Source organism: Bidens hawaiensis, unplaced genomic scaffold (assembly GCF_021521415.1).
Source record: "Bidens hawaiensis isolate Kalapana, Puna unplaced genomic scaffold, B.hawaiensis_p1.1 tig00013245_1, whole genome shotgun sequence".
NCBI lineage: Eukaryota > Viridiplantae > Streptophyta > Magnoliopsida > Asterales > Asteraceae > Bidens > Bidens hawaiensis.
This window is the reverse complement of record NW_027492119.1, coordinates 114,690-122,004: the sequence shown is the minus strand read 5'-3', so window position 1 is coordinate 122,004 and position 7,315 is coordinate 114,690.

Genomic DNA, 7,315 nt, shown 5'->3' with positions numbered 1-7,315 from the left:
AAAATAATATGTTTTGGGCTGCAAAAAGACATCATATTGTTACTTAGGTTGCACGGCTTGTTTCTTAATAAAAGGGTTACCAAAGTGCCGGTTTGGATGATTTTTAACGCACGGTTTATAGGCATCTTTCGGGGCTGATTTATATTATGTTTAGGGTTTAAAATAAACACGTTTAACTTAAAACATTCTGTTTTAAAATCAATATTTTCGGTTTCGTAGTTTGGGCCCGTTAGCGCCTTTTGTTCGGTTTTAAAAACAATGTTTCACTTAAAATAGTTTTGGAACAGATTATATACCATGAAAACATTATCCTTAAGTCTGAAAAAAATGTTATAGTATTATTTAGGTTGCAGGGCTCATATCTTAGTTAAACGGGTCACAAAAGTGTCGGTTTAAACGGTTTATAATACACAGTTTATTATTATCGGATGGGGCTGGCCGTTTCCAGATTTGAGGACTTAAATAAGCATGTTTAACTTCTGAAAATCATTTTAAACACCCAAAAGTTAATATGGCTGCTTATGGGTTCGGTTTGGCCAGTTAACACCTTTTATTCGGTTTTTATAACGGCATATGAAACTCTTAACAGCTTTTGGACAGATTCTTTGCCTACAGTAACCCCATTATAAGTATCATTCATGGACATAAAAAGATGTCATACATGGGGGTTGTGTTTTTGGGTCGGTTCTTTGGGTTCTACGGGTTTTTAAAGTGACAGTTTTTAAGTTAAATATCAAAGTGTTTATACTATCATTTGAAATTTTAGCTTTGCCATTTTAGGGGCTCCACGTGATGTTATAAGCTTCTCAAAAGTATGGAGAAATTCCAGATTTTATACAGTCTTGGTTTGGGTTCGTTTTTAAATAGTTTTACTCGTGAAATTGGGCAGCTAAGGTGGTTCCAATTTGGTCATGGTTTCACCACCGTTTCAGCCCAGACTTTTAGGTTCAAAACAGTTTATATTCTTTATGGGTTCCGGTAAGTTTAACAAAATTAATAAGTTCCGTTTATACCCCGTTTATTCGGTTTAGGAACTGAGTTTTCAGTTAGGATTTGAGGCTTGTAAAAATCAGTTTATAGTGGATAACGAGTTAGGGTTCTAGAATGAATTTGTGACCAGTAAATGATTTTTCATGAATAAGTCTCATCATTTTTAGAACACATGGGTCTTAAAATACTTAGAAATAAACGAAAATAATGGTAAACAAGTGCCCGTGGTTACCTCGAACAGGTGGACGGATTCCATAGGTTTGGTTATGTGGGTTCTAGGATAATTCGTGAGCATAGAGAGACAAAGATTTAGGGCCGGTTCTCGCACTGATCCACGAGCAACAGCAGAAGACTTCTGGCCTGATTTCTTGATATCTTGTTGGTTCGGATTATACAGAGAGAAGCTAAGATTATGGCAGGTATTCCTCTTGTTCTTGATGGATGGACAGGTTCTTCGAGAGATATCAGAGAGTTGTAGGTGTTTGGATATGAGATGTTGATATTGATTTAAATGACAAATTATGGGAGAGGTGAAGAAGATTTCTAATTGCAGAGGATTTCTTGGGTTATGGGGCATGCAAAAACATTGATTGGGAGAAGAACTGCTCAAACGTGAGTGGAGCCAGGGAGCTGTAGATAATTTTGATAGGGTGCAGGGATTAAGATTTGGTTTTGGTAATTTTGCAATATTTCATGATATCTTTAATCATATAAATATCTTTGTTATATTTATAAAATTCAAATAATAAGTTATAAATATATAATAAGGGAACCATTTTAATATATAATATAGGGTTATGTGATTTAGATTATATCTAGCGTGTCACGAATCTCGTTTATCGGTTTTCATTTCCTATGATTCGGTGGCCGGACGACAATAAATGAAATTGTTGATGTTCGGGTTAAATATTTTGGATACTCTGTATGATTTAAATAATATTAAATGGTTCGTATGATTTTTGAAATATCCAGGTTCGGGTTTGTTTGGGTTAAACAAGTCTCGGTTTCTTTTGCTTAATTCGGGTCGAGCCCATGTTTTAAATTACGGTATTATTATTATTATTAAGTTTATCCATATCTCTATCGGGTTCTACGTAATCATCGACCGATACCATTAGTTATTATTTCAACTGTTCAGGCCAAGCCCATTGACGTACAATCGCTTCCATTATTCGAATAACATTTCACTCGGTATCTAATAGTAAGTTTTCTCTCTTTTTGTTTTCAGAAAAAAAAAAATTAACCCCATTTTTGGGGTTGTTACAGTCTTCCCAACTTACAGGAATTTCGTCCTCGAAATTCAACGTAAGTTATATAGATGAGAGTAACACGTATGTATCTCGTTTTATATTTTACAACTTTGTTAATTTAATATACCCGGATCCATGACGGTCCCAAATCAAAGAGGATGGAAAATTGTTAGTAGTTGACTAGGACCTTTAGGATCATCAATTCATCACAAGACCAAGTAAATTATTGATGTGAACCAGTGGTTTAAGAATCACCAAATGAAGTATGATTAGCCATCTAGGCTTATACGAAAATAAAGTACTCCAGTGAGAAGTAATGATGAAGTAATCGACTTAGTAACGAAGGTTATAGTTTGCCTTTGGAGGACTTTATTGTCTCGAAGGAGTTTTTTTTGAAAAGTATTGGAAGTCAAATCGAAAAGGCGTCTTATTTATTTTCCTCAAGATCATATTACAATGGCGTGGTTGAAATATAGACAGACAAACATCAACCTGTTTTATTATTAGTGAATTATAGAAATTCCGTAAGTAAAGAATTCCATAATGAAATGGAGGATTCATTCCTAATTTATAGAAATTGATTAGGAATTTGAATTTATACTCTAATGGTTCAAATTTGAATGAGTCAATCTGTGAAATTCATAAATATTAAAAACATAAAATTAGAACCAATTATACTAAATCGGTCAATTTCATAAATTTTCATAAATATAAGATTAGAACCAATTATAGTAAAGTGAAATCCGTAATTTCTGTATATCGAATCCTATCGATGAAATATAAATTAATTATATATTATATAAAATACATCAAACCTGGTGGGAAACCTAAATTCGTGAATGAAAACAATAATAATTAAAAATAAATAAATTAGTTTTAGTATGTTATAATAGAAATCGTAATTAATTATAATTATTAAACATTAAAGATTAATAATTAAATGAAAGATGAAACATAATCATTAAAGAGAATTGATTATATCTTATTTTAATTTCTTTTTGATTTATTTTATTAACATGAAAATTAGACAAATGATAGATATAGATGGAAAATCTAAGCAACAACCAATTGGAAGGAGAGAAATTAAGTTAAAGCCTATTGGTTTAATAATATAGTTAGATCTTTTTTAATTATTAACGTTTAATTATTTTAAACAGTTCACTTCAAAATAGAAAACCTAAACTCTTTTGAGTTATTATGATATATATATTTTTTTTAACTTTTGGGTTACTTGTTGTGGGGCTTTATATGGGGCAACAACAGTGATAAATGAACTTTAACACTGTGCCAGAGCATTAGGAAATGATCGTGCACAAATGTTTTAACAATGAAATGGTAGGGGTTTAACGTTGTAATGGGACCTTAAACCACAACAAAGTTTTAATGCTTTACCAAGAAAATGATGGGGCTTTAACGTGGTAATGAGACTCTAAACCACAACATAGTGTCAATGCTTTACCAAGGAAATTGTGGGGTATTTACGTGGTAACAAGACTTTAAACCACAACGCAGTGTTAAATGTGTGTGTTAGCTAAAACCCTGCCACCTAAGTAAACTGACATGATGATTTAATTAAACCTTTAAAGCCCCACCACAACAATTGTAGTCTTATCACCTCTTTGGCTAAAAAATTGGCGGACGTTAGAGTCGGTTAAAATGCAAGGGTGACTCTAGCGATACGTTTTTTTTGGGGCACAATGTTTTTTTTTAAATTCACAATGTTATATATATAGAATACCCCCGAATGCTTATAATCCCACTGTTTTTTATAATAGCCACATGCTTTTTAGACCCATTTTTTTAAATTACCTAGAGATTTATATGCCAATTAAAATTCGAAAAATAACATTATTTTTTATTAAATAATAAAATTTAAATAAAAATGAAATGAATAGGTGGGATAACAACAACGTTGACTTCAAACACCAGCAGTCACGGTAGCATATGCAGAAATGAAATTTTTTGAAATCGTAGTTATTGAAATCTTATTTACGATCCACAATGCCCCAATAAAGATTTAGCATGCTGGCGATGATAATTATCGAGAATGGAATATTAGATATCATAAACTACGAAGAGTTAATTCACCAAATTGCTATTAAGAATGTTACAAGAACTTCACAAATATTCGGTTAGCTATTAGCTTATTCAGTTTGGCATAAACTCATTCTAATACCTATATTTTGCTAATTGTTATGTTTACTGTCATAACTTTAATCGTCGTTTAAAAATTGTTTACATTATTTAGTACAGGGGTATATTTTTTTGACTCGGCCAAAACACGTGAATTCTCAGAGTCGGCCATGCTAAAATGGTGGTTAATTTTGAAAGGGTCTTGGTGTAAATTAATACGATATTTTTAAGGATTCATTATATTAGGTTAGATAACTGATTATTTTCTTTGCACTTAACTTTTAGCACTATATATTCAATTATTCATGTATTTTATAATAAGAATTCCCAATAAAAACTCTAAATTAAAGATGACCAACAAGATTATAAACATGGATAATAGTATGTGTATTTGTGTTCTTGGTGTTTAATTTTTATATAAATATATTGTTAATCGATCTAATTCTGATTTCTGATTAGTAACATTCATTATGCTTGTGTTTTCAATAAAAGATTTGAATTGTATATGACCAACGTGATCATAGACAAGGACAACAGATGTTGTTCATTAGATGTACCGTGAATAATTCGTACGAGACGTACGTTGTTTGCAATAATAATAACTTAACATCTTCCTCTCAACCATTGGGCTTGCAAGTATTCAGTGTAACATCCTAAAATTTCTAAAATAATGTTTAATATATTATTCGCGTCAGGTGAAATAAACGAGTTAGTGGAACGATAATAATAATAATAATAATAATAATAATAATAATAATAATAATAATAATAATAATAATAATAATAATAATAATATGAAAGAGTAAGTAGGAAAATTAGAAGAGATTAGTTATGGACTAATTAAGATGGATTAAGGGGAATGGGCCTTAGATCAATGGGCTTTAAGGGATATAAATATCCCCTAAACCATCTTAAAACCCTAATTCCTCACACTTTCCATCTTATTCTCTTCACACTCAAAACACACACATACACCTACACATAAACATTCGGCTGAGAGTGGAAGGTGAGATCCAAGCCAAACAAACATCGATTCTTGATATATTCTCGTGATACAAGATAGATTCGAGGCCTAAAGTTCATAACCAAGCTATACCGTAACCTCCAAACGCGTTAAAGGTATGTTCTTCATGTTAAAGTTTACGTTTTCATGAACGGTTAGCCTTGAGACTTAAACCAATAGTAGATCGGGTCTAAACTAGTATTAAAGTAGCAAACTTGATGTTAAAATGAACCTAACGAATCTGCGGTTATGAGCGGCCCGTTAAAGAAAACCTTATTGAACGTTTTAAGCCTAAAGGTCCAAACTTTATGCTTTCCGGGTCAGGTTTTATCTGAAAATGAACATGAGAACGTTTACGGGTTTGGTTATTATCGTATACAAGAATTACACGTTAAAACGGAGGTGATTATAGGGAGTCATGAATGAACTGTAGCTATTGCTGGGCAACTTCGCCTGCAAGCTAAGTTCGTCGTAGACAACTTCGCTATGCCAAGTTCGCTTAATGCCAGCCAGGGGCTCTGCCCCTTGGACCTGCTAGGGGCTTCCGCCCCTAGGACCCCGCTGCCAGGGGCGCTGCCCCCGAACCCCGTACGTTGAGGATAATAATTAAACTAGAAACGCGATATGGAAAATTAGCCGTGCATAGCCAAAGAAAGGAGTAACCATTAACGGAAGAAGTAGTCGAGTTCAGGTGAGTTTCTAGCCCCATTTACTTGTTATGTTTTCGGGGCTGTGTGCATACTCGATGTGAAGTGTGAATACACTTACCTTAAGTGGTAAGTGTATGCTATAGATGGTATACCAAGTAGCTAATATATAATACTTTTCGGTGCATGAACGATCTTCGGATATTGCACGTATCGCCAAGGATAGTGACTGTCAAGTGGTTATTAGTGTGTATGATTGTTGATGTGACTTGCTTATTATGTAAATGATGAAATGATAGGAAGTATGTTGTAGACAAGTAGATGATAGTGTGATAGAAGTGGTAAGGGGTCTATTAAGAGTGTTTGTGGCATGACGATAGTACGTAGTAGGGTAAGCCTATACGTGCCTTCGTTATTTAAGAGGCATAACGTGAGTGCGTGGTAGGGTAAGCCTATACGTGTCCTCGTTATTAAGTGGCATAACGTGAGTGCGTGGTAGGGTAAGCCTATACGCGTCCTCGTTATTAAGTGGCATAACGGGAGTGCGTGGGAGGGCAAGCCTCAATGTGCTTCTGTAAACAAGTGGCTAAGTGGTTAGGGGCAGTTAAGTGGTTAAGTGGTAAGGTGAACAGGTTAGACAGTGGATTATGTGTCTTCGGATACATATATGATGTATGAAGTGGTTGTATGATGAGTTGCTTGATTAACTAGAACTCACTCAGCATAGCTGACTTTTAGTATGCACGCAGGTGATTTGATTAAAGAGTTGACATGAGGTTGGCACATGGCATGGATTGAACGGCTGGCATCTGAAGATATAAAGAAAAGAGGTTTAAATATAATGTTTTGGGTTATGGTATCAAAGAAAAGGATTTAATGTTTTGTAACGAATGGATGGTGTTTTATATTCCGCGAAAAGTTTTAATGAAATCTGATTTGTAAGAATTGTGTTTATGAGTAAATCCGACGTTAAAGTGAGGCACCGGGAACGGGGCCTTACATTTAGTTCTTAACTAATACACTTTCACTTAAACTTTGGTAACACTCACGTATAAGCATGGTATCTAGCTCGTTTAGTAAAGAAGTTCCAATTTATTCTTTAGCCCGTTTTAAACTTTATATGACTTGATCTCAAGTAGCTCACGAGCCAATTTGACTAGTTTATGATGGAATAAGTCAAGTACATGCATGCACGTGGTCATTTGAAGTTTGTTTTGTTTTAAATTGTTCACCGGTTCTTCAGGAGTCACCGGTTCTTTTGGTTATTTCCTGTTTTCCAAACTAGTTTGTTT